Source organism: Triticum dicoccoides, chromosome 4A (assembly GCF_002162155.2).
Source record: "Triticum dicoccoides isolate Atlit2015 ecotype Zavitan chromosome 4A, WEW_v2.0, whole genome shotgun sequence".
Lineage (NCBI taxonomy): Eukaryota > Viridiplantae > Streptophyta > Magnoliopsida > Poales > Poaceae > Triticum > Triticum dicoccoides.
Window position 1 is genome coordinate 283536307 of NC_041386.1, and position 8523 is coordinate 283544829.

General features: G+C 44.9%; 1 long non-coding RNA gene across 1 annotated transcript; it reads right to left on the minus strand.

The window, feature by feature from the left end:
• Positions 1–3904: 3904 nt before the first annotated feature.
• Positions 3905–5427, minus strand: LOC119288880. The gene is made up of 4 exons (XR_005141324.1): positions 5191–5427; positions 4616–4659; positions 4017–4088; positions 3905–3940 (listed from the first exon to the last, which is right to left on the minus strand). It is a non-coding gene; the product is annotated as an uncharacterized LOC119288880 (long non-coding RNA).
• Positions 5428–8523: the final 3096 nt, after the last annotated feature.

Below are 8523 nucleotides of genomic sequence, written 5' to 3' on the forward strand. Positions count from 1 at the left end.
ATTCGAAGAGAGGTGGGAGGAGGCTGCGGGGATCGAGGGAGGGGATCCCGAGAGGATTTGGTTGGAGTGGCGGCGGGATGGGACATCTCCCTAGGATCTAGGGTTGGGCTATAAATATACAGAAGAATTTAGTTTAGGGGCTACCTCGTCCCTCCGATCGTAATCGGACGGTCGCGAATAACTAGGCTAGGAATCTCAATTAAGAAAACGGAGACGTTTTGTAGATGTTTGCGGATGATCCGGACAGGACGGTGACGACTGCTCGGCTCGGGTCCGGGACAATTTTCGGACGTGCGCGAGGGGGGGTGCGGGCTGACGAGAGAGGTTAGGTTGGACCTGGCGGTAGGTAGTGAGCTGTGTAGACGGTCTCGAGCTGAGAGAAGAGAAGAGAGGGAGGCCCAGCGACTGTTTCCGGAGACCGAAAACGTGTGACGTTAGACCGGCTATATTGCCGCTATAGTTTAACGGTTGGGCTATCAAACGAGCTCCGAATGCGATGAAACTTGGCAGGCGACCTACTAACAACATAACAACACCACATGCCAACTTTCATCCCATTCCGAGAACATTTTCTGGCCACTTATAAAATACTATTTCAGACATGTCGCGGGCGCGTGCGAGTGTGGTTGGGCTCAGAACGGACAACGAACGGAACCGGGGGAACCCGGACGGATGCAAGTTTTGAGAACATGATGATGCAATATGGATGATAACATGACAAGATGCAACACACAAGCAAAGACAAGGCAAACAACAGCGAAAAACTGGAAGACACCTGGCGCAACGGTCTCGGGGCGTTACACTACTGTGGCAAGGAGAGCGTCACCGGTTGAGGGACGACAGTGGTTGCTCTTGGCGGGGCTTTAGGAATCTCATTGATGAACTCTATTTTCTTTCGTGGCCACTGGATGTGATGTAACAGTGTTTCTCCGAAGGTCCTTTGCTCATTGAAGTCACCTAGGACATTCTTCAGGGCAAATTCATTGAATCGAGGCTTTACTTCAGTCACGTAGCACTTCACATAGCTCGGCTTCAATGGCACATAGTCCAAGAAGAGGCCATCTTCGAAGAAGGGTGGGCAAACCCAAGCTGTTGCACATTTTAATGTACCTTCATAATGTGTAGGCACGCCCTTCAGTCTATCTTTCATTCCAAATAGATCAGATATAGCATCATCACGAGCAGCAGCCGCAGTCTCAGTGTCGCTGGGGTCAGCTGATGCACAGCTACTCTTGTGCAGCGTTGTCGTGCAATAAGCAGCATCATCCATGCCCCCCTCCCCTCCGATCTGCTGGCTATCTGTCAGTGTTAGAGTCTTCTGCATCATCATTGACTCCTCAACATCCTTTCGAACAGCCGGATAAATCTCCTTCTTCAACTTTTCAAACAGTGCATTCTGCTTCATTTCACTCCTCGCTTTTTTCATGCTAAGCCTCTCTTCTTTGCTGAGTGTGAAAGCCCTCTTGTGCGGGACATTAACGCCTATACCCCTTGCACGGCCAGGGGGCTCTTTTGTGTCTAGAGCAATGGACAGAATGTCACATGGCCTCAAGTTCCTGTAGAACCTTTCAGGGATCTTGGAAGCCTCTACCATCACTTCATATAGTTTGGCGTCACATGCGTTTTCAAAGTAATACGTTCCGTCATCACGCCTCTTTGCACGTTCCCGCAAGTAGTCTCTGGCGCATTCACCCTTGATTTCACTAAAGGCTAGATTCCCACCCGCCGCTACTGCTTCTTTGTCCTCCTGTTCCCATATCAGTTTCATGCCATAGTATCCTGCCACACCCATATGGTGGGGGTGTATGTTCTTCTTCTGAAGTTCCGATTTCTTGAAACTCTTCGCAGCAAACTATGGAGTTGCCCTGACCCTTTTGAATTCTGCCTAGTCTGCCTTTGTAGTTTGGGGGTATGCGGGGATTGGGTCCTTGCCTTTACTCAAGTACTTCTTGTACAGCATGTGCTTCCATTTTCTCCAAGCACTACAACAAGAACCCCCCTTCAGCAACGCATCGATGCGTTGTTGTATGTCCATATAATCGTTGCTAAGGTCTACACCAACGGATTATTATGCGTTGCTGTTGGTGGCGTTGCAAGGGTCTACAACAACGTATACAAATGCGTTGGTAAACGACGTAAATAAGTGTTGAAAAAAAGCAACATATAAAGTTACAGCCCAACAACACTTCATATGCGTTGGTGTCTACCCCGCACAATATGATTTTCAAATGGAAATGAACAGTCATTACAATGCCTAGAAGCATTCCTTCAAAAAAATAATTGGAATTTCATATATTGTCATCTAGATTTATAAGAAAATTGGCGATAAAGGTTATATAAGAACCACAATATAATGAATAGAACATTTCATTTATTAAATTGGCTGTTGCATTACAAAGAACACGATCCAAAGATTATAAGATGTGAAACTATCTACTACCAGCAGCCCAATTCTCGACCTTGCTATCAACATCTAGCTATTGTAAAACATAATGTTTGAGCATTGATTCGGCAAAAAAAATCCAAAACAACTTGTGGACCTATCTAGAAGTAGCTTCACTCTCGACCTTGCAATCAACATATGAGCCATGCATATCTGTTTGTCTTGGCAATCTACAACAACAAAGAAATAAGATAAGTAACTTACATTATATAAAATCAGATTAACAGAGCGGTAAAATTTGGAGGAGCAACTTAAAAGGGTGATGGTGATGCGATAATTAACCCCGCAACATTTATTGAGCGGCATGTTCTAAACCATCAGCACTTTGAATGACCTGATACAATCTGCATTGCGTTATGTTCTATTTTATTTTGAATCAGAAGACAATAGGAAATCCTACCGACACATATATTTAAAGGCTCACAAATTACAACATTGCATAGCTAGTCCAACAAAGGCTGCCACCCTGACATCCAACACCATATAACCAATAAAGAATGAATGATGAGAAGGGTGGTAAGCCAAAGGAGGAGCTAGGCAAAGAACAAAGGCAAAAAATGATTAGTTACTTTACTGAATTTACAGCGTATAGCTTGCCCTAGGTCAGACTTGGATCTATGTATCAGAAGGCAAAATCTCACTCAAATCAAGTTTTCCAGCAGTTAAATGATGGCTCAATATTCCAAAATATTTTGTGGTCTATTTCCTTCCAAATGGCCCAGGTTACAACTACGAAGACTAGATGCTTTTGATTATTGTAAAAGTAAAAACTAACATAAAACTATAGAAGATAGCTTGATCGTTAGACATCTTTAACCTATTAAAATATAAAGTTATGTTGTTTGTTGAGTTGTAAATAATAAGAAACCATTAAGGAGAAAAATAATTGATATTCCAAAATCTAGGAAACAAAGATGCGTTGACTCTTATCCATTTTTAGATGCACTATATGCTCGAAAACAGTAGTCAAGAAAGCCTGATGGGTGTATAAATTGTACATTTAGCGGCAGTAATATGAAGATGTCCAAAACAAATACTAGGGTCAAAATACTCTATGAAACTGAATGGGCAGTATGTGCATGCATTATATCAGTTTGTCACTAAATATAATAAGTTTCAGTTACAGCATAGTATGGTACGTGAAAGACAAAAAAATTAAAGGAAGAATTTCAAAAGCTAGAGCCAAATACATTATATGTTCATAGGCTAAAAATCTTACCATCTATTATAAGAGTGCTACTATCTATCATTAGGTTGTCATCGGATGAAATGTGTTAGTGCCCTGCAGTATTTCGGGAACTGTTTTCCTGTACAAATAAGGTGGAAAAAAAGATAAATGCATATGGTATATAAAAAAACAGGATTGCTATTAATAATCCAATCTCAGATTTAATTTGAACTGGTGAAGAAACGTTGATTCAATATAGAACTTACAATTAGAAATAACCTCATAGGAATCTGGCTTGGTACTAGAGGTTTAGTGCCAATAATATTGATCTGGAAGTCAGGAACAAATAAGTTTTTGTAACCTACAGATTCCATATATGTATTTGTAACTTAGAACATCACTAACCAGTTTTTCAAACGTATGTATACTGAAATCAAATATGCTCTAGACAAACCGTCACATCCATAAGCTAATATCCTGGGTGGACAAGAGAAGTGAATATTAAGTTCTGCAGTTACAATCATGCAGTAGATCGGGTGCCAGTTGGCAGAACATTATTACACATTTATTTTATTTTATTTTGCAGTTAAGACCATCATTACTCATACAAAGGTCTCCAGCCTAAATGGTTATTTTTTAACATGAACTTTCTAAGTCAATCTGGAATACTGAGAATTTTATGCTCATTAGTATTGCTAATATATTTGACAAACAAATAAATTTTCTTAGGGGAGGTGGTTCAGTATTTCAAGTATAAGACTGCGGTCGTAATTGGCAATCTACCATTTCAATAGTAATCAGTGCCGTTTAATGCAAAGTTGAAGATTGTGTAGTGAGTTTCTAGTAGATTTCTAAATGAGATGGACGATGTAAGAAATAAAACATCCTGGTGGTTTGCCATCTTCATTCTCATAGTACTTGTATATGTATCTAACTATTCCTCCTTGGCTAAACAAATATGTGCACAACTAATAGCTGAACTACACCTAGTAATATCCGTGTACCTTCTGCATCTTCAGTCGTCTACTGTAGGAATATGGCTAAGTTCCTGTTAAAAAAATAGACATAAATCAGCAGAAATACAAGAAACACAAACCCATGGTGCGCCTCAAACACGTCAAGGAAGACATGCAGCAACCCCCCATGGCTTCGCTGAACCGGGTGGTACCACTGCTGTGCATCCTGGAGCCGACAACGAATAGTAGCGGAGAGCACACATTGTTCCACTCCAACGCTGAATTGCTGCACTAGTCGCACTACACTATGAATGTTGGTGCCAATGTCTCCCCCACCGTGAACCCCTCTAGGTGCTTCTACAAACTCTCAACCACCCTGCACGCAGCACAACCCAAGTTCACAGAGTATTCGTCTTTGTTAATACTATACATTCGCCGCCTTCACATACTCATCTGCCGCAGAATTTGAGGAACTTAGCCATAGGCCTCGTGGCCTAATAAGATCCTTGAAAACACGTGTGAAATTCAGAAAGGCATTCTACGAAATCGAAAGTAATTAAGGAACCGAGTTAGGAGCAGGGTACTACATGTTTCTACTTCTAAATCATTCGACTTGTACATACCTTGCCATGCCAGAAGATGATGTCGGTGTGGCTGCGGATCTTGTAGGCGTTTGCTGTCCATAGAGGATCCACGAACCCTGCTCCTGCACGATTGATCCAAATTCCAGTCCAACGAGGGTCAACCTGATGGATTAGTATTAGTGAGAATGATGATTGACGCCAAATAGATCAGAAAAGAGGCGACGCAAGAAAATAGGGAAGAGATATCCTCTCAGCATCGCCAAGACAAGGACTGAACCACTGGTTCAGTCGAGACGAGTTATTGACAATCAGCAGACTGTAGCGGATCCGGCAACAGAAGATGGCGCGATAGAATTCAATCAAGGAGATGGGCCGGCCCAGCGGCCCAAGCGAGCGACCAACCCACCGCGTTGGCTCGACGACTACAGCCTGGCCCGTTAATCGAGCTAACGGTAACTGGTTTAAATAGAGATCGATCTCTTCCTGTAATAGTTGGCTAGGATTGGAATGACGGCTTCGGCCGGTGTAATCGGATAGCTGTGAGGGTGGTTGGGTGGCCAGCTACCGAAACTTTTCCCCAATTCGAATTCAAATCCCTAAATCCTTCCCCGATCTAGTGAGTTGCTTACAGTTGGTATCAGATTCGGCGGTCTTGGAGCTTCCGCAACATCGCCACGGGACGCGGTGGCGAGATCGGCGGCGATTGGAGGCGATGGACAAGCTGTCCGAGGACGGGCGCGGCGTCTACGCCCTGTTGCGGGCGGATTTCGCCACCGACTTGGACCAGCGCTTCAAGGAGCACGGTACACCCTTCTCCAAGCTGTCGACAAGCTAATCCAGGCGAACACGATGGCGCTCGACGCTCTCCTGTCGGCGCGGGTGGACGGCGTACGGGACGAGTTCGCCCTCGAGATCGAGCAAGTCCGCGGCGAGCGACCGCGGGAACAAACCGGGCGCATCGAGATCTCGTCGTCACAGATGGCTGGGAGTGGTCGCGGCGCCGCCTCCGACTCCCTTGGCATCGATCAGGAACACCGGGGGAAGGCACATAACACTTATGTCCCTCCTCCGGTCAGAGGTGCGCGTGATTCCACCTTTCCGTGCTCGTTCTCCTTCCATCGGTGATGCGGGTTACCCAGATACTGCTGATGCGTTTTCGTTTGGTGTTCGCGCGGATCTCCCTCGATTCGACGGTGCGAATCCGAGGTTGTGGCAGAACAGATGTGAAGACCAGTTCAAACTCTGGAATACTCCGCCGCACCGATGGATTTCGCTGGCGACGTCCCAATTTGAAGGAGCAGCGGCCCGGTGGTTGGAATCAGTCCAGCGCAAGTCGCCAAACATTTCGTGGTCTGAATTCTGCTACAGTTTGCAGAGTCGCTTCGGCCGAAATCAACACCAGACATTGCTTCGCCAGCTCTTCCGTATAGCCCAAACCAGCACAGTTGCGGATTATGTGGATAGATTCGCCGATTTGTATGATCAGTTGTCCGCATATGAAGAAATTCCCAACACCTTGCACTACACTACCCGCTTCCTCGACGGACTCAAACCAGGGGTTCGCGTTGCAGTGGCGCTTCAGAAGCCTAAGGATCTAGATTCAGCATATGGCTTGGCCTTGCTGCATGAGGAGCTCGGGGAAGGAGTAACCCATATCAACTCGCCTGCAGGCGTGCGATCAGGTCCATTTCCATTTCCTCTTCCCCCAAAACCCCGTGTCAGTGAAGATCGGCGACAGTCTGACACTCTGAAACCAACAACAACTAACGACAAGTGGTCTGCATTGCGCGCTTACCGCAAGTCCAAAGGGTTATGTTTCGTTTGTGGAGAAAAATGGTCCCGTGACCACGTGTGTAAATCAACAGTGCAGTTGCATTTTGTTCAAGAACTAATCGATCATGTTCAGTCAATGGAGTCCACTCAGACAGATAGTTCAGAGTCTGAGACAGTTTCTGTTCACAGTATGAGGTTGTCAGCTGCTGCAGTTGGAAAAGACCCCAATGCTCCATCCTTACAGTTGGAAATTCAGTTACAAGGGCACACTATGGTATTTTTAGTGGATTCAGGCATTACTCACTTGTTCATCGACATCTCTTTTGCTCCTGTGTTGGGGAATATTCAGGATACTACTCCAGTTTCTGTTACAGTGGCAGGAGGAGCATCATTGCGGTGTTCTCAGATGTTGCAACAATGCAAATGGAGCTGTTGTAGTGCTGAATTCTCATCTGATTTTCGGCAATTGCAGTTGTCCACTTATGATGGCATCTTGGGCCTTGATTGGTTGGCTCAACATAGCCCTATGCAAGTGGACCAGACTCAGAAGTGGATGTCAGTCCAGCAGTCTGGCAGAATAGTTACTTTGCAAGGCCTGTTGCCTGCTAACTTTGCACTTACAGTGATATCATTGTTCTTCGTTCAGTGTTCTGCAACTTCTTTAGTTTGTCCCGAGATGCAAGCAGTGTTGGACAAGTTTCCTACGGTCTTTCAACCTCCCACTGGCCTCCCTCCTAGACAAATGCAAGACCATCACATTCCTCTGATCCCTGGTGCCCGACCAGTTTCTGTCAGGCCATACCGAATTGCTCCCCAGTTAAAAGATGAGTTAGAGAAGCAAATTGCAGAGCTCTTGTCGTTGGGAATGATTTGACCCAGCAAAAGCCCTTTTTCCTCTCCTGTCCTCATGGTTAAGAAAAAAGAAGAAGGGGAATGGAGACTTGTTGTTGACTTCAGACATTTGAATGCTATAACCCTGAAGAGCAAATACCCAGTACCCATTATAGATGAGTTGTTGGATGAACTAGCTGGGGCATGTTGGTTTACCAAAATGGACCTCAAAGCTGGATTTCACCAGATCAGGTTAGCTCCAGGGGAAGAGTACAAGACTGCATTCCAAACACACCATGGCCACTTTGAGTTCCTGGTAGTTGCCATGGGCTTAACTGGAGCTCCAGCAACATTTCAGAGCACTATAAACTTTGATCTGTCCCCCCTGCTCAGGAAGTGTGTGCTGTGTTTCTTTGATGACATACTAGTTTTCAGCAAAACATTTGAGGAACACTTGGAGCATGTTGCTCAGGTTCTGACAATTCTGCAAGAGAAGGAATGGAAAGTTAAGATGTCAAAGTGTGCATTTGCTCAACAAGAAATTGCTTACTTGGGACATGTCATTTCTGGTCAGGGTGTGTCTACAGATCCTGCCAAGGTAACAACTGTCCAACAGTGGCCTACTCCAACTAATGTTAAGGAAATCAGGGGTTTTCTTGGACTCAGTGGTTACTATAGGAAATTCATTAAGCACTATGGGATTATTGCCAAACCTCTCACTGAACTTCTCAAGAAAGGGATGCCATTTGTATGGACCAGTGTTACTGA